This window comes from Aptenodytes patagonicus, chromosome 10, assembly GCF_965638725.1.
Source record: "Aptenodytes patagonicus chromosome 10, bAptPat1.pri.cur, whole genome shotgun sequence".
Classification (NCBI taxonomy): Eukaryota; Metazoa; Chordata; class Aves; order Sphenisciformes; family Spheniscidae; genus Aptenodytes; species Aptenodytes patagonicus.
This window is the reverse complement of record NC_134958.1, coordinates 15,618,090-15,636,908: the sequence shown is the minus strand read 5'-3', so window position 1 is coordinate 15,636,908 and position 18,819 is coordinate 15,618,090. Positions and strand designations below refer to the sequence as shown.

The 18,819-nt window shown below is 44.2% G+C and overlaps 1 protein-coding gene across 1 annotated transcript in view; it reads left to right on the top strand.

Moving 5' to 3' along the window:
* The first annotated feature begins 1,220 nt into the window (after positions 1–1,220).
* The window catches only part of MAP1A (microtubule associated protein 1A), a 73,391-nt gene continuing 55,792 nt past the window's right edge, over positions 1,221–18,819 (top strand). The window contains exons 1-2 of the mRNA XM_076348241.1: positions 1,221–1,347; positions 6,296–6,397. The gene's annotated coding sequence lies outside the window, so the exon portion shown is untranslated. The remainder of the gene's footprint in view (positions 1,348–6,295; positions 6,398–18,819) is intronic.

Below are 18,819 nucleotides of genomic sequence, written 5' to 3'. Positions count from 1 at the left end.
TTTTCTATCTGAAACTACTTTCTGGTGGCTCTCCCTTGTTCAGCATGCAGAAGTCTCACACTTGGAGTTTGCCCAGCTTTTCCACACGCTGCATTGAAGTGCTCTGAAGATGTGGCTTGCTAGAACTGACTGTTAGTAATATGGACTTGTGCCCTGAATTAAGGCCCTCTCTGGTCACCCTGGACGTTAAGAACTCCTGTCTACGCAGCTGTCTGTCTACACAGCAGTTGACAGCTCACAACAGTTTTACACTGGGGGCTAGCAAAGTTCAGAGAGATTTTTCTCGTATCTCATGTTTCTGGAATCTAGGAAATCTCATCACTTACCGTTGGAGATCATTACACTTGTCTGTAATTGAACCGGAAGAAGGACCACCGGGAAGAGATGAAGGTCTGACTGTTGGGCTTACTACCAAGTGATGGAGAAGAAAGAAGGAGTGTGAACACTGACGCCAAGCCCAGGCAACTTTTAGCACTGCTGGCTTCCGTGGTTTTATTGTGGATATTGCAACAACTCAACACCGGGCATTTAAAAATCTCCATGGATTTCTCTATTTAAGTAACTCTCTCACACTCAAATCACGAAGGTGAACTAAACCCCCCCCCGAATTATTCTTTCAACGCTCGTGAGCCCGGCACACTGTTTTGAGCATCTCAGCTTGGCAGCTGTACCGCTCTTCCCCTGGTGCCAGAAGAAGGGAGCGCGGCCGTGCCCAGCCGGGGACCAGGAGCCCCGCTGCCCCAACGCCGGCTGGAGCTCAGCGGCGGCCGCTGTCCCGTCAGGGACGGCGCCGTGCTCCGCGCCTGCGGGCAGGCCGGCTTCGGGCCGGCAGGCCGGGTGCGGCAGGCCGGGTGCGGCAGGCCGGGTGCGGCAGGCCAGCGCAGCCCGCGCTGGAGAGAACCGGGGCCTCTTGGAGCCGAGGCTCTGCCGGGTCTGCCCGGGCCCTGCGCGGGCGACGGGCCGCGGGCCCGACGGCGGCGCGGCCCCCGAGGCCCGGTCGGAGCCCGAGAGCCGGCCGGGCGGTGAGCGGAGGGGCGGGAGGGGGCGGTGGCCCAGAGGCCCCGCCCCCCCTCCTCCGCAGTAGCGCAGGACCACGTGCCAGCTCGGCCAATCGGGGAGGGGCTCAGGGCTCTTTAAGAGCCGTGCGCCAGTCACCGCGCGCTGCAGCAGCGGCCGCCGGGGTTGCCATGGAGACCACGGCCGGGCCGGTCGCTATGGAGACGGCAGCGCCCTGGCTGCCGGGCGGGCGGCGCCGCCGGGAGCCGCGGAGGCACGCGCTGCTGGTCGTGATCGGGGAGATCGGGACGGAGCCGGAGCGGGGGGCGCTGCGCGGCGCCCTGGAGCGCGGTGAGCAGCGGGGCCGCGGCCGAAGGCCCCGCGGCCGGGGCGAGGCGGGGGCGGCCCTTGCCTCCGAGGGCTGCGGGGCTGCGAGCCCGCCCGCGCCTGCCGCGTTGTCCCCGCCGGCGGCCGTGCCCGCCCCGCCCTGCGGCACCGCCGCCCCGCCGCAGGGCTTCGCCCCCCCCTCCTCCCGGAGGGACGGCGGTGCGGGCCCGCCGGTCCGGGCGGGGGAGGAAGCCCGCGGGCGGCGGCTGAGGGAAGGGCTGGTGCTCCGCCGGGGCCGCTGGGCGGGAGGTGGGGGCGGAGGAGACGGAGGCCGCTTGTGAGCACGTCCTGGGGCCGAAGGGCCTGGGGCTGGGGGAGAAGCCCGGCCGGGCTCGGGCGGGCTTCGCGGGCGAGGGCGTGGCTGGCGCCCCGGCGGCGCAGCCCGCGGGGTTAGCGGTGACCGGAGCGTCAGCTCCAGCGAGGACGAGCCCGGTGACAGATGGCATCGGTAACGAGTCGGTCTGGCTCTGCTCCTGCCGGCTGGCGTGCTCGTGGGCGTTCAGGCCATAAATTGCTGTATCTTTTTTCTCCCCCTGAGCATTCCTTTATTTGCGCTGGTGAAATGCAGTTAACGCTGGTTCTGAATGTCTTAAAGCTTGAAGGTATTTTGTGGTTCTAACTTCCCCACGTTTCTGTTTTATTAGTGGGTCAGTGGATTATATCTTATTTCCATCTTACCCCAAACTTCTGTCTTATGACTTGGAGGATTTGTCTTGCTCGACTGTTTGCCGCGGTGCAGCGGACAGCTGCGAACAGGGGCCTGTTGTGCTATGGCCTCTCCCTGCCTAAGGAGCAACTGTGTGGACCAGAGAGGCTGAGGGAGGATAAGCCACAACAGTGAAGCGAACTGCTTCAGGAATGACACAGAGCAAGACAGGACTGCCGTAACATTTTGCTCCTTTGTTATCTGCATTGTGGTAGTGCCCAGAGGCCTTGGCAATGAATTAGTCTTTGTATGTTAGACGCGGCGCTCTTTAAAAGCGAGGGGGAAGGAGGCGGTGAGATGGTAGTTCTTGCTTTGTGGCAGTTTCTGATGGTTCCTAAGGAAAAGAGAAAGGAGAGGTTGTCAGTTACATCAGGACCTTAAGGGAATCCCTGTTCTAGTAAGCAGTTTAGTACACCTCTGAGAAATAAAGTAACAGCCTCTTGACTTTGCATGCACTTCTTCCCCTCCTGCCCCCCATTTCCAGGATGCATTGGTTTAAAAGATGCCAGTGAAAACAGTTGTAACTGTTGGCCAAACTGTGTTATTCAGAGATACTTCTGAGACTGTTTTCCTCTCAAGCATTCACAGTACTGAAGAACAGATGGACAGTGCAATTTGAGAGGGTGTGGGTGTAAAAATGTCAAATCTTGTCCAATTTCTTTGCTTCAGCATCCTTTCCATCCATCTCTGCTGGCAGGCCACTTACCAGCTACTTTGAGAGCAGTGTTTCGTTCCCTTTTGCAAGGGATGGCTTTATTCAGTAGGGGTAGGTCAGATTATGACCATTTGGCCTCTGAAAGCCCCTCTTCGAAGGGGCTACTCCCGCTTTCTGCACAACAGGATGATCATCTTTGCTTGGCACTTCACTGAACTGGCGTGCCAACCTGCATCCTCATCCGTTCTCTGAATCTTTGAAATAGTAACAGATCAGACTGTAAACTAATGGATTTTGCTCTTTGATTCTGTGGTCATATGCCAATAACCTGGGAATTCCCATTGGAGAAAAAAATAAATGCCAATTTTGCAACATAAATTGTCATTGCTGCAGCAGAACTAAGTTCTACAGTTAGTTTTGCCTGACCAGAAGCCTACCGAAATTCTGCCAAGTGCAGACACTTCTTTGCATGAGAGCCATTTAAGCAGTATTGGTAAGTTACTAACAGTAGAAGTGAACTGCTGAGGGAGCTAGGAACCTGGATTTCAGACTTTCCTCTGTCACTGACTTGGAGCAGGACCTCCAGCAAGTTACAGAAGAGTTTTTCCCACTGTGAAATGGGAGAATGACCTCTTCTTGAAATAGACAAAAATCTGCAAATTGGAAGATGGATATAAAAAGTAAGAATAGTTAAAATGACAGCAGGGTCTTGAGATCTGTCAACAGCATATTATAATGTTGGAGACAGCTATACTCTTGATTCAGGGAGTTCAAGAAATGTGGAAATGGAACATGCATGATGATTCCCATTTCTTAAGTGATAGCTTGCTGGAGAGGGCTCACGTGGGGTTTGGGTGAGGGTAGAACAGGCTGCTGAGCAGAAGATTTGATTTCCTCAGGAAACGAAGCAGTGTAAATAACAATGCTTCTGCCCTTCAGAAAAGCATTTCTCTGCAACTTGGTAAGTATGGTAAGGGGCTTATAGCCCTGATAACAATCAGGTTAACAAAATTGGCAAGTAAAGTTGGCAAGCAAAGTTGGTCCTAAGTGTTACATACTATACATCTAGATAGGGTTTTCTAAAGAATGAAAAAGCTAGGTTTTGTTTTGTGTCTTTGTTCTGTTGGCTGTGGCGCCCTGTCTGCACATAAAACCACCACCATTCACTAAAAAAGATTTTTTTTTAGTGAGTAAATCTCTTGCTCTGGCTGATCCAAACAGTGTTCTTTCCCAGACTTCTTCCTATACCTTGGTTCAGGAGAACAGAATAGTGAATATGGGACACTATGGGAAGCTGCTTGTTTCTGTGTGTGGTGCTTCTTAGGCAGTGGCGTTGTGTATCTGTGGGATGCTTGAACAACACTTATTCTAAAATGCTGTCTAATAAATATCAGTCTAATAAATATTGGTCTTATCTTTCTGTTCCTGTGTCTTTTGTCCAGTTTTGAAACAATATCTGGAAGACTAGGTCTGGTATTAGGGGGAAATGCCAAATTTTATAAGTCAGTTATCTCATCAGGCAATAAAAAAGTTCACAAGGGCATAAGGAAAGAGATGGAAAACCGATGAGTCACATGGTACCTTACCCAAGCTGTGCATGTGCAAAGAGCATGAATATTTAAAACCTTATTATGGTATAGTCTGCACTCTTGTATTGGGAGGTAGAGGATCCTAATCAGCAAGGACAATGTTCTGGCTCCTGTGCCATGGGATGATAAATTGAAATTGTGGCAAGTGGTGAGCGATTAGGAGTAACTTCAGACTACCTGGAGGGGAAAAAATGTTGAATAAATTGCTGCAAGTAGGATGATGAGATGATAATTTCACTCTTCCCTTTCCTTGCTCTGAAAGAGGATCTCTTCTTTCTGCATCCTAGAGGATGTAGCAGTACCTCAAATAGCATTTATTGCTGCAGTAGGACACCATGACAGTGACACAGCAGCTACAGTCAGCAGGATTTGCCCTGCAGAGTGCCACCTTGTTCTTGTCCAGGTCAGAATGCTCATCAGTACTGCATTGAGATGCACTTAGATTGGACATTTGTTTAAACAATCATGCTTCCCAAGAGTATAGCATAGGAAAACATTTTGTTCACCTTCTTGCTCCCTGTCTTTTATTACATGTTTCATTTGTTCCTATCCCATGCCCAAACTGAAAGGAATAGGTGTTCTGTGACACTGAAGGTCGTGGTAAGTTGTTTTATTTCTACCCCCCCCTTCATGTTCAGAGGGTTTACTGAGGGTTTTTTGTGCACTCTGCAGTGCAGACTGTCGGGTAATACGTAAGCTATATTACTCTACTGTGTCAGCTGTCACCAGAAAAAGAAAGAACAAAGTTTTCTTGAGCTGCTGTAGATTCTACAGGCCTTGAGACTACTGAACTGTGATGCAATTACTAACTCTGTCTTGGTTATGTGTAGAAAGCTGGAGCTTATATCCTAGAAGATCCTGTTTCCCACCAGTGGCCAGCAGAAGCTGTTGCACAATGTGGCATTACTGTGCTGGAGAACTAGAACTGCAGTAACTGGGAATGACATCTCCATGAAAAATCAACATGCTTCACTTGAAAGAAGGCAGATATCGGATGCAATAAAACTATATTTTATGCAAGAGAGGGCATGTCTCCAGAAGACGGTGGAAGAACTCTCAGTGAGGACCCCATCAATAAACACTGGGACTGAAATTCTTGTTTCAGTTAACTCTTAGAAGTCTGTGGCTTTGGCCTTCAACATCTGTACTTCAGCAGGCAGTAGCACAAGAGGCTGGAGTAGTGATTCATGCTGATATCCTGGTTTTGTTCATGGTGCCGAAGTATAGTATGACACCATCTAGGAGAGGCTGCTCCTTACTGGGATGTGAAGATCCGTGATCTGTAGTGTTTGGTGTCATCCAGAATGTACAACTGCTCACACTGAGGTCTGAAGGTGACTTCCCCAGCATGGCATGGTGCCACTTGCTCTGGGAGCAGATGCTGCTTCCTGCTGTGATATGAAGGCGATTAGCTTACAAAGATTATATAGATTAAAGAGCAAACTCAGAGGATCTTGGTGAGATCAGGGGCTTTGAAGGAGTGATTAGGCAGAGCAAGTTGGGGGGGGGGCTTTTGTGACTTGGAGGATGCACAGGCTGTAAGAGCAGAAAAGCTGCTGTCTCTGAGCTGTTTAGTAATTTAATCATCCAGTAGACCATTTCTACTAGTGACCAATGCTGGATAATGCAGAAGATGTAAAACTAACATGATATATTTGCTTGGTTAGGCAGTAGTGTAATTTATTTAGCCTCAATCCCTTGTAGCTTGTTAGTTTCACTTGCGTGAAGCCCAAGTTGAATGAAGACTTGGTCACTGCATGTACTTCAGGGATAGATGTTTTATGGAAGGTAAGCATCTTACGGCCCTCTGCTTCTGAAGACTTTCTCCATCCTAAGTATGCTCTTTTGGAAGAGCATCACTGGTCCTTGTGTGTCCTGTTAACTTCTCTATCTCCACTTCTGTTTCTGGAGTAAATGTAATAACAGCTCACCTTTTTTTTTTTTTTTTTTTTCCTTGGGCAGGAATTCGTTCCTGGAACATTAACATTCTGTCCTGTGACCTGAATCAGCAGCTGCGACTCTTTGTAACCCGGCACCTGGCTCAGTTTTCTTCAGAAGTCAAAGGTCAGCTTTTTGGTTTATCAGCATTAACTTCTAACTTTTCTTTTGGGTTTGAAAAAAAAAAAATACAGAATAAAGCTGATTGTGATTTAGAATGTCAAATTCAATTACTGAGTTGTTTGCCCAGGATTCTGCAGACATGAATACTAAGGAAGAAAAAGTATCTTAAGGATCTGTTGGATGCAAGGAATTTAACTTAAAATTACATATCTTCCTACTGAGAACAGAGTGAATAGAAACATGTGCTGTTTAAAAGCCTATTAAGCTAGTAAGTTAGAATTTGTCTATGGCTTCTGTACCTTATTCAGGTGGCACAATATAGTTTTACTTTGTAAGCTATTTATTATCTATCTTTTCCTTTTGGGTTTTAGAATGTACTTTTGTATGCACAAAATGTGTTGCAAGTAGTATGTAGGACTAGTCAAATGACTTTTTGAATCCCTTTTTTGAAGGCCTGTCTCCCTTTCCTGAGAAGAACAATGAATATGAGCATTATAAGAATGACATTAACAGTTAGAAAGTGTGCTTGCTTAGCTTGTGAAAAGCTTGAACTCTGGTTAGGCTATTTAACATACATTACATAAAAGTATTATAAAGTTACTATAGTAAGCACAGATGACACTGTTGCAAAATCTTTTTTATATAAGACTGTCTTATAGCTCACTGTATGCTTTACACTTTACTTGTCAAAGCTTCTGAATATATTTTCCAGTTGGGGAAGCTGTTCTCCTAATGGAAAGATGTGAAAGAAGGTACCTGGACTCTTCTCAAATGTGCCACTGACCGAGAGGTCTCTTAACTTTCCTGTGACTTTTTAACATGGGGATAGAAAGTCTCACTCCTTGCAAAGCAGTGTGTGTATACACACACACTCTTACGGGATTAAAATACTGTGTATGAAACATATCAGTTGAAACACTCACCAGAAGATCTGTCTAAATTTGAAGCAACATTATATAATGGAGTCTATGGTACAATTAGACTAAGCGCTAACGAGTCACCACGAGTATAACATTTGCTCAAGAATTCTTATAACTCAGGGTTGAAATATCTGGATTAATATTAGCAACATGATCCCCCTCGCTTCCCTTGCTTGGTTCCTGAGGAGCAAAGGGTGATAGATGTGATGCCAGTCTATAAAGAAGGTTCCATGAGGCATCTGAGGAATTGCAGGTCTGTTAATCAACTGTCAGGTCTACTGGGCAAATCAGTAGTAACTATAATAAAAGGCAGAATCAGTGTCTACCTGGGAAGAGTTGCCATTGGTTCTGTGAAGGGAAGTCCTGCTTTTCAAATGTCTTGAAGTTCTTTGAAGAGATCAGCAAACGCATAGATGAGTGATTTAGTCTACCAGCCAAAAATGTTTTGGGAATCTAAGTCCATGAAGTCTGTTTAAGGAAGCTTGTTGGCCATAGAACTAGGGGCCAGGCTTTGGTATGCAGAAGTTACTGAGAAGGACGGGTAAACAGAAATTCTGATGTAAATAGCCAGCTCCGTCAATGGAGGTGGATTGCCAGCTGAGTTCAGCAAGGTACATGCTGCTTAATATAGCTACTTAAACATTAAAGGGTGAGCAGTGAGGCAAGTTCGATAATCCAGAGTCATTCAGGACTCAGTAATGCTGAGTCCTGACTGAAGAATTTAAGCTGTGTAAGGTAAATGCCCATATTCAAAAACAACCCCCAAATGTAGCTTCAAATTAAAAAAAAAAAATCGTGGGTTCTGAACTGACCATTACCATGGAGGAATGAAATCCTGTAGTTATGATACAGTTCATGGAAGCATCAATTCAGTGCTTGGCAGCAAACAAAACAGATAAAATGTTAGGAATTACTGGGTAAGAACAGGGAACAAAACAAGGAGCATCATGGCACTGTGTATTAGATCCCAGATCTTGAATACTGTGCAGTTTTGGTCCCCTTATCTCAAATGTAGTGGAACTGCAGTAGAGCTCAGAGGGGTAATGAGGATGGTCAGAGGTCTGGAGTAGCTTTCTTTCAAGAAATGATCAAGTAAGATGAGATGCTTTGGTTTGGAAAAGAATTGACTAAAGAGATGAACAAGAACTAGGGGGAATTAAATTAAACTGGTGGAAGTCACATTCAAAAGAAAATATGGTGATATGGTTCCACATTCAACCAATATAGTGGAGCCATAGAATTATCTCCACAACATCCTTTGGCAAGAAGCTTGTGTGATTCAGAAGGGAAACTGGATAAATATTGGAGAGAAATCCTCTGGGGGGGTTTACTAAATGGATGAGCCAAAACAGGGGACTTTATTGTCCCTTCTAACCTTACTTAAGTCTGTCTATTACAGAACACTCAACACATATTTCAAACCGTTAAATCTTGAATGATGCAGAACAGAAGAAGAAATTAAGTATAGAAGCAAACAGCATGAATGAAGGATTCCTGTTCACCTGTGCATCTGCAGACACTCCTTAGATATTGATGGGCCTCTCCAGTGTGCAGTTACATAAATTTAGTTCTGATTAGTTAATCTCTGTAGCTAATGACGTAGATCAGCTGGCATCTTGTTGCATGTCCAACACAGACTTATGATCTGGGTCTGACAGACTTGATCTCACCTCTAGAAGAACATCAGACATGAATGTTATTTTTACTAGCCATTCACAGCCATTTCTGTTCTGAGAAACAGATGCCTTGTGGAAAAGCTTAGTTGACTTTTCTAGTGGGACTGGGAGAGCGTAGAGCAACATGAGGCAATCGTATCTCGCTCAAGTTGTCTCCTACTATTGCAACTAGTTAAGCGGTGACCTGTTAGATGCCTAGTTTTCTACAAGTGTTCTGAGGATTTAAACTCTACAGCCCCTAACTGTCTGATACAGACTCTTACAATGTTACACTACTGTAGCGAGCAATGAAGAGTTTCCTATTTTGTAGCTGTCACTGTAGCTGAATACCAGTGCAAGGGGTAGTTGAAAGAGCAATCCAACATCCAAACATCTGTTTGATCTATTTCGCCTTACAAAAAAGAAGAAACCTCAAATCTGAAGGGAAATCTGGAGGGGAAAATCTCTAACTGAAACCAATCACTAGCTCCTGTTGAAGGGTTGTGTTTCTGTTAGATATAACGTGGATCTGGAAGCTCTCTTATCTCTATGTAAGAGACTACTAGAGCAACAGTTGAATGGCTTGTGGCTGATAAGTTGTGTGTGTGTTTTTTTTTTTTTTTTTTAGAAAGAGCAAACAATTATTGCTAGTTAAGAAACCCATGAACTGAGCAGATAGCCTCCCTGTCTTTTGAAGCCTTTCTTGACTGGTATAACCCTAACTTTGGACAACCAAAACCCACTGATAACTGAAAGTATAAAATTTCCAATTTTTGTCTTGCTTTTGTTTTTTGTTATGATCTAGTCTTTATCTGGGATAATGGTGAAGTGTGTGTTTGTCACCTCCAGGTTAGACTTCTGCATGCCATTAGGTTTAGGTCTGAAAACAAGAAATAAAACTCCAGCATGTACAGGAGATAGTAGGCAGTTCAGTGTTACCGTGTAGGGCCTCTGGCTACCAGTTCTTTGTGCCCTGTTTTAACTTTCAAGCTCTTCATGAGTCAACAAATAGCTGCTCTGTAAAAGCCTCTGTCATGGCTGTGGCCTTGTAGTTCTGTAGGTGAACGGGACCTAAAAGTTGACTTAATCTTACAACCATGTCTCCATTTGTGTATGGCAGGACAGCTCTGATGCAGTGACTACATCATGATGGAGTGACTACATCAGTGGACACGGGAAGGGCTACAGATGTCGTCTATCTGGACCTCTGTAAGGCCTTTGACACGGTCCCCCACAACATCCTTCTCTCTAAACTGGAGAGCTATGGATTTGATGGGTGGACTGTCCGGTGGGTGCGGAATTGGTTAGATGGTCGCATCCAGAGGGTAGTGGTCAATGGCTCGATGTCCAGATGGAGATTGGTGACGAGTGGCGTCCCGCAGGGGTCCGTATTGGGACCGGTACTGTTTAATATCTTCATCAGTGATATAGTGCAATCGAGTGCACCCTCAGCAAGTTGGCAGATGACACCAAGCTGAGTGGTGTGGTCAACACACCAGAGGGACAGGATGCCATCCAGAGGGACCTGGACAAGCTTGAGAAGTGGGCCTGTGTGAACCTCATGAGGTTTAATGAGGCCAAGTGCAAGGTCCTGCACCTGGGTCGGGGCAACCCCTGGTATCAATACAGGCTGGGGGATGAAGGGATGGAGAGCAGCCCTGCCCAGAAAGACTTGGGGGTACTGGTGGATGAAAAGCTGGACATGAGCCAGCAATGTGCGCTCGCAGCCCAGGCGGCCAATCGTATCCTGGGCTGCATCAAAAGCAGCGTGGCCAGCAGGTCGAGGGAGGTGATTCTGCCCCTCTGCTCTGGTGAGACCCCACCTGGAGTCCTGCGTCCAGCTCTGGAGCCCTCAGCATAAGAAAGATGCAGACCTGTTGGAGCAGGTCCAGAGGAGGGTCACAGAAATGATCAGGGGGATGGAACACCTCTCCTTTGAGGAAAGGCTGAGAGAGTTGGGGTTGTTCAGCCTAGAGAAAAGGAGGCTTTGGGGACACCTTACTGCAGCCTCTCAGTACTTAAAGGGGGCTTATAAAAAAGATGGCAGCAAACTTTTTAGCAGGGCCTATTGAGACAGGACAAGGGGGACTGGCTTTAAACTAAAGGGGGGTAGATTCAGACTAGATATAAGGAAGACATTTTTGATGCTGAGGGTGGTGAGACACTGGCCCAGGTTGCCCAGAGAGGTGGTGGATGCCCCATCCCTGGAAACATTCCAGGTCAGGTTGGACGGGGCTCAGAGCAACCTGATCTAGTTGAAGATGTCCCTGCCCACGGCAGGGGGGTTGGACTAGATGACCTGTAGAGGTCCCTTCCAACCCAAACTAGTCTATGATTTTAACTCTAGAGCAATGTAACTGGAGCCTGAAGCATTACCTTGATTCAGGCTGTAAAGTAGGAAACTGAATTAGATTAGATAGACTCTGACCATCTGTAAATCATGGCAGGTTGTCTTGTGTGAAGGCTTTTCCCTATAACTGCAAATATTTAATGTAGTAAACATTTAAAAATGCCACCTATCTTATCCCCAGAAATTATTTCTGTAAGAGTCCTACAAGGTTCCATGAAACCTCCTGTGGGCTTCCTCACTCAGGTCCAATTATCTGGAAAATGTAAGATACCAGTTCTGTGGCCTAAAGGATTGTAGATTCTTGCTATTCATCCATTGTGATCTTAAGGACTTGGGTTCTTATTGGTAACATTGCGTTTGTAAGATAATGGCTAGGCTAGGATTAATCTGTTTAATAAAGTGCTGTGGTATCACTGGACCTGAAAAATCTTTGCTTTATCACACTAGGGTCTAAAGATCCTGACCTGTTTTTACAATAGTGCTTAGCATTAGACAGGCATGTGATAAGAAGCGTTCAATATTTGCTCGGGAAAGAGCTAAGGCATGCATAGGGATGGATAGGATTCCAGTAACATGAACAATTCTATTGTCTGTTTGCATGCTTCACTGACGAACTTGCTGATCAGTAGCAGTAGTTTTCTCATCTATATAGAAATACAGATTAATTGTTATAATTATGCTTTAATTTGACAGATATTGGTGGTCTCAACTAAGCAACAGAACAATGGCCTGTCACTTTAGTAGAACAATTTGTGATCTGTAAGTCTGTTTTCTATCTTCTGACAGTGCAAAGTAGGAAACTGATATCTATTTTCCTTTCTGCAGTAATAGTTCCAGTACCACAGTGCAGACTTTAAGCAGCCATAGCTATCTGCAGGATCTGGTAGAGCTGAAGAAACACGTGTGTTCATGCTCTTCCTTGATTGTAGGGATTTCACATGTTGCTATGTATTAACCGGTGTGCGATGGAGAAAGCTCTGGAGTTGGCTCAGTCAAATTGTTCCTTAAGATTCTGGTGCTGCTGTACTTCAGTAACACTGTGGAGAAAAAGTGACAAGAATTTAGACACCAGTGGGATGCGCTCTGTATTCTAGGACAATTCCCAGCTTCTCCTGGAGGAACTTGCCTGCAAACTGTCCCAGAGCAGTCTGTCCCTCTGTCTGTTCAACAAAACGTTTGTTACCTGGGATCAAGTGCAATTCTAGTTCATCCTATAGCAAATATTGATGCAGGATGTATTGAAGAATAGTCTCTATATACGGCTTCTTGAGGTGCTGCAATTCAAGATTAGGTTTTGTTTATGCGGGTGTAGCTCTTGCAGTGTAAGACGCTTCACAGATACTGTTATCTCTTCAAAAGCGGTATGCCAAATAAACTATTTTCTATCAAATTTAGTAAACTAATCTGAGGGAGGCTGCTTTTCTATACGCTGTAAAAGTAACTCATGGCATGAATTCCTAATGCCATTTAGTATGAACAGCACTACTGTAGCTGCGATGAGTTAGTTACAACTTGGGCAACAGCTACAGGAAGTGCTAATGTCATTGATCAGTTGGAGCAGGGCAGGCAAGTTTTGAGTGACACACTGTCTAAAAAGGTTGGTTTTTCTGTCCTAACTTACACCTTTTATTTACACAGAGATTCCCCAAACAGACAAGTCTCTAAGCCCCTTAGCAGGTCTTGCCTTTGCGCTTGAGTTTGTCCTGTGGGTCTGTTGAATAAAGGTATCCTTATGCTTCAGGATGGTTCGATGTGGCTATTTGGACAAGTCTCTCTCCAGATGTGCTTGCTTTTTGGAAGATGATGCAGGCAGTTTGTGTAACAGAAGTAATGTCTTCAGTAGTTTGATAGCTTTGGAAGCCACCTGGTTGAGAAGAGTCAGGGAGAGAAGTGGGTGGTGTCAGATTCTTTTCCCTAGGAAAAGGCAGTGTGACTTAGAGCTATTGCAGTCTCTCCGCTAGCGGTGGCTAATACTACTAAAATCTCTTACCATGCTGCTTTTTTAATATTGTGGTATCACTAAGGATCATAATTATATTAAACAGTTTGGGATGACTCTTTGTAGTGCAAAGTCATCTCAGCTCCTCTGATTTCATTAAGGGAGTTGAAACTGTCCGTAGAGACTTGATCCTGAATTGGAGGCTTGCAGCTCAACATGGTACTAGATATGCTGTCACTCTTCCTTTGAGCCTGTCCCCATCATTACACATCTGCAGAATTTCCTGTGGGACTACACATTCCTGCTAACTCTGCACAACATCTCTTTGCTGTAGTACTTTTTTTGGGAAAGGAAAAGCATAGCTGGCTCTCACCTGTTCCTGCTTCTGGTGTGGTAAGCAGTATAGATGTGAGATATTCTGGCCTGGTCATCTAGGGAACATGGATTGGTCTTTGGAGCAGATCAGCTACTACTATAGGTGGCTACTTGGTTTGTGGCAAGTGTGTACAGCTGGCATATGTCATTTCTCTAATAAAATCCCCTGGCAGCACTTAAGAACAGCCGGGCAGAGACAGGCTTTGGGATTATGAAGATCTAGAGAGCAGGTTTGCCTCAAACTAGATACTTGCATGTTCCCGTTGACAGATTCAGTAAGCATGGATCTTGAAAGGCAGCAACGTGATCCCTCAGAAGGGGCCTATCCATGGACTCAAGAATACTGAGGCAAAAGGAGTAAGCATGGGGATAATGGCCATAATTTAAAATGTATTAAAGCAGCTGTCTAGAGCTGTAGAAAATTACAATAGCCCATACAGCTGAAGATTGCGGCAGGAGATAGTGTAGCTTAGAGATGAATGTTGAAAGGCTTAAACTGAGGAGTTATGCTATAATCCCAGGATTTACTTGATGGTGGTGGATCTTGAGTGTAGACAGGTTTCTCCAAGTGACAGTTAGCAAGAAGCTATAGTTATGGAATGGTTTGGGGGGAGGATGCGGGAAAGACTGCTACAAGAGAAATTTCAGGTCACAACTGATAATATAATCTAGAAGAAGCTCTAAATGTAAACTGGGAACAGTCTTGACTGCATTCCGTGTGTACCATCAGATAATACCCTTTGGAAGATAGCTGCAGTCTTAAACAAATGCTCTTTTAGCTATGCTGCTTCTGCTTGAGCAGCTATTCTATACTGATTACTTTTTTATGATTAAGAATCTTTCTAATTTATTTTTTAACTTTGTTGTAACTTGCTGCAAATTCATTGCTGCATGTCCTGTAACAGCCCTATGAAGATGTGTGTTCATTGCCATTCTGCTCCAGATGGACATACATAAAACTAAAATTTTTTTAACAGTAGGAGTTGTTCAGCTCTACACTGCACGTGCCCTCTTGTCCCTCCTGTGGGCATAGAGAAGAGTGGCTGCAACTGATTTTCCTCTTAGTATTCATAGCTTGGTGTTAGCTCCTCTGAGCAGAAGGCTGTACTAGAGATCTCCTGAAATCCCTTCCAGTTAATGCTTTTATGATTCCATGCTACTTGAAAGATCCCAGTCTTGCTTATGTGAAGGACATGTACCTGCACACTGCTATGCTTAGCAGTGTCTCTGGAGGGTAAAACTATTTTCAGAAATACATGCATTAATCTCAGAATATAATTCCCTTAATGGTTGATGTTTGTGCCCTGTGATTAGGGAAAAGTCAGCTGGAGCACAGCAGTTACTGTAAAGCCAGAGTAGTTCTTTGACCTTCTATTTAATGCAAAAGGCTGCTCACTCTGTAGACTTGTAACAACCAGTAAAAGTTTGATACCACTCGCAAGAAACAAAAGATGAAGGCTGGTAATATGATACAACTAAGTAAAGCAGTCTACCTAACAGAATATTGCAAGACTTTCCTATCTGCAATTTCTCACTTGGTTACAGTAGTTATTTCCAAACTGGATTTGTATTATGTTACTGCTTAGTGTTTGAAGCTGAAATCAAAATGTAACTGCAGTATTCTGTGGGAACAGAGAGGGCACAGCTATCCCTCTGACAAGTTTTTAGTCTATTTAGAGATGATGAGGAACAAATGAGTCTCAAATGTGGTACAAATGAGAGGAGAACAGCTGAGGGCAGAGCTGGTAATGGTGAGGTGGTCATAGAAGTGATACCTAATGCACCTTATGAAAGTTGATTTGTTGTTGGGGTTTTGAGTTTCTCTTTTTCTACACTAACTTGCTGGCTCTTTTCTGAGTATCACAAACATGGCTCTTGCTGTAGGGGTAATCTCACAGCATAGTTTAGAGGGTATGCATAGTAGGGACAGCAAGAAACCAAGCATGGATGTGATGATGACCTGCCCAAAGGAAAAAGAAGTAGTCCTACATGGCAGCAGCAGAACAGAAAAAGGTAGGAACAATTATGGAAGACCTTGTGTGACAAACTTTGTATGTGTTATGGAGAATCTGGAAGCTAGTAAATGGTCTGAAGGAGGGAGAAGGTGATGTGATGAGAAAAATGAATAGAAGTGTCAAACTAATTCAAGGTGAAATATTGAAGGCTTGTGTGCTCTTACATGGTGAGGGTAGCCTCATGTGCACTTCTGCACAGTTGTCAGTTGCCACTGGCTGCCATAGTAGTTTAAGATCATGTACAGTGTCTCCTTGTGCTGGATGTTAATAGTTCTTTACGGCTGAGAGGTACTATCTCTTTCCCATAAAAATTGACATGGTGCAAGGTGAAATGCTCAAAATAATTACTTACCAGCACAAGGGAAGTATGCTTTCTAGTATCTGTTGGTTTTGACGTTCAGAGAAAACAGCTTCTTATTCTGAAAACAGATCTCTCTGCATGAATATTAGCAGCTTCTTTCAGTCTGACCAGGGAATTTTAAATAGCTCAACAGCCATCCCAACAATCTTTCCTCTCAAATTGTACTTTGTGTTAGTCTTCAGAAAACTTTTTATAAATAACTAATGACATAATTGAAAATCAAGCAATTAAGAACAACATTCAGGTTGAATTTGATGGAACAAATGCTTGCAATAATGAAACATTGATGAGATATTCTTCTTGCCTCTGTAAAAGGATTATCAGAAATATTAAACACTTTCAAGTACTAGCTTGCATGTTTCTTTGCAAACTTACATGTTTTATACTGAAAGCCAGCAGGGTTTGTGTAACAGTCTAATAACTAGCTGCCTTGCAGGCAGATGGCCTTCAGGCTCTGAAGCCTTTCATATTCGACCTATATACACATGCTTCACATCCTACTGATGCCTCTGTTTTACATTTAATGCCAACTGAGGGTATAGATATATCTGCCACAGCCCACTGAGGATGTAGCAAAGTTGCATTATAGTTCCTGAAGGCAGCTGTCTTTTTGGATGAGTACTCCTAGAATGCTATTAACTCAAGCTAGGAGAAGAAGAATCTGTTTTTACTGCCTCTAGAACTTATGGGCAGCTACAAAGAGGATGGAGACTTTCTTTTCACAAGGGGCAATGAGTGCAAGTCGCATTGGGAGAGGCTTCAACTCAAGGTAAGAAAGAAGTTTTTTTTTACTGTGAGAACAATCAGTCACAGGAACAACCTCCCCAGGGACGTGGTAGAGTCCCCATCACTGGAAGCTTTCAAGATGTGATTGGACAGGGTGCTAGATAATATCATCTATGTTTCTTTTCCCATGAGAATTTGGACCAGATGATCTTTTGAGGTCCCTTCCAACCTGGGCTATTCTGTGCTTCTATGAATTCAACTTCGCAACAGTTAAATAACAAGGAGTTTTACTAGTGGCACCAATCAGGTTGTGTTAAGTTACAAACCTGGTAAGAAGCAAAGGCAAATGCACAAGTCCACTATCCACATCTTAGTCTCAAAGACTGCATTTGATCCTCCTTTTACAGTAACAAACATCTCATAGGTTAATGTTTTCACTTGTACAAATGACTTATCTTCATGGAACTTGGAATGGCTTTGAGTGTCAGCTTGTGCCATATTTTTTTCCACTGCACTGCTTAGTTAGTTTTCAGTGATCAATCTCAAGTGCATGACAGTAAAAAAAGCTGCCTTGTTTATTCAAATTGTAGCTCCCAGATAGTACAGATGACAAGTTTGTGTGTTCAAGCAAAAGCTGTTCTAGACAAGAGGCAAAAGATAATTGCTTGTGAAAATTATATTACAGTGAAAGTGTATGTTCCCCACAGCTGTGGCCTCTTGCTGGAGAGACTTCTGTAACATAGATCATCTAGCAATGGATTTTGTTCAGCTATTGGCTGTTAGTAAAAGGACTACTATGTCCTAAATTTGCATGTTTAGGTAGTAAAAAGGTCAGTGGTTAACACTTTTTTCACAGATGCAATAATGATTCTTTGGACTTTTAGATGTGATTTCTAGTCCTTGAGCAATTAACTTTCCTGCACCATTTGTCTGCCAACATACTTCTGACCAGAGAAATATAAAAGCAAGCACTTGTCAGCTTCTGTGCTTCTTATGTGCTTGAGGGCTATATTTGCTCTCATAGTAACCACACTGAGCACAACCTCAAAGATCCTGTGAATTGCCATCTCCCAAAATACAGTTTCCCATGCTGTAAGTGCAGCCCATGCTGCTTGCTGCTACATGTGGCTGCAGCAATCCCAAGCATTGCGCTTTTCAGCTGACTTCTGTCACAAACAGCTTTAGATTTTTCTCCCAGATAACTGGTAAAAAATACCTCTGTGGGACTTGCAAGCACCACCAGGATCTACCAGTTAGACATACTTTAATCAGTTACTTGTGTGTTTTGTAAGAATATGTATTCTGTAAGAACGCTGTATGTTAAGGTAGGTAGTTGTACTGGTTCAAGCAAAAGGCACACCCAGCACAGTGACAAAAAATGGATGCATGGGCAAGAGTGTAAGACGAGCTCATAAAATACTTCCTCCTTGCTCTATCCTAGCTCATATCTCTTTCCAGATCATGGAGAGGTATGTTTTCTGTGTGTTTAGTAACACTCAGCACTTTTCAACTTCCACAAAGTTTTTCAGTCTTTCCTTTTCCACTTTCTGACTGCTGCTGAGCAGTGAGCTGACTCCTGAATAGAACTATCATAACCTCAAGATCCCTCCCCAGTGGTAATAGTTAGCTCTAGTTAGCAATAGTTAGTGTCATTTCATGTGTGATTTATACTGATAAATAAAATGGCAAATGAAACTCAGCATTGTGAAGTCTCCCACAGTAGTTTATTCTCAGCCATGCTAATAAATTGGTATAATTCATAAGCTTTGCCACCAGTCTGCTTTCCTCCTTTTCAGGTTGTTTATGAATATGGTGAACAGCACGAGTCCCAGTGTAGGCTTATATGACATGCCTTATGAAATAATAATTACACTATATCAATACAACCTTTGAGATTTTTGACAAGCTTATTTGGTTTTTATTAAGAAGTAAGTTCATATTTTCTGTAATGCCATGCCGATTGGCATTCATTTTGTATTCTATTTGAATCTTTACTGCTGATGGGTTTTCTGGTCTTCTAGGATTTAAATGCCAGAGCACTGGAGCTCAGATTGGAAGCTGAGAGCTTCTTAGTCAATCTCTTA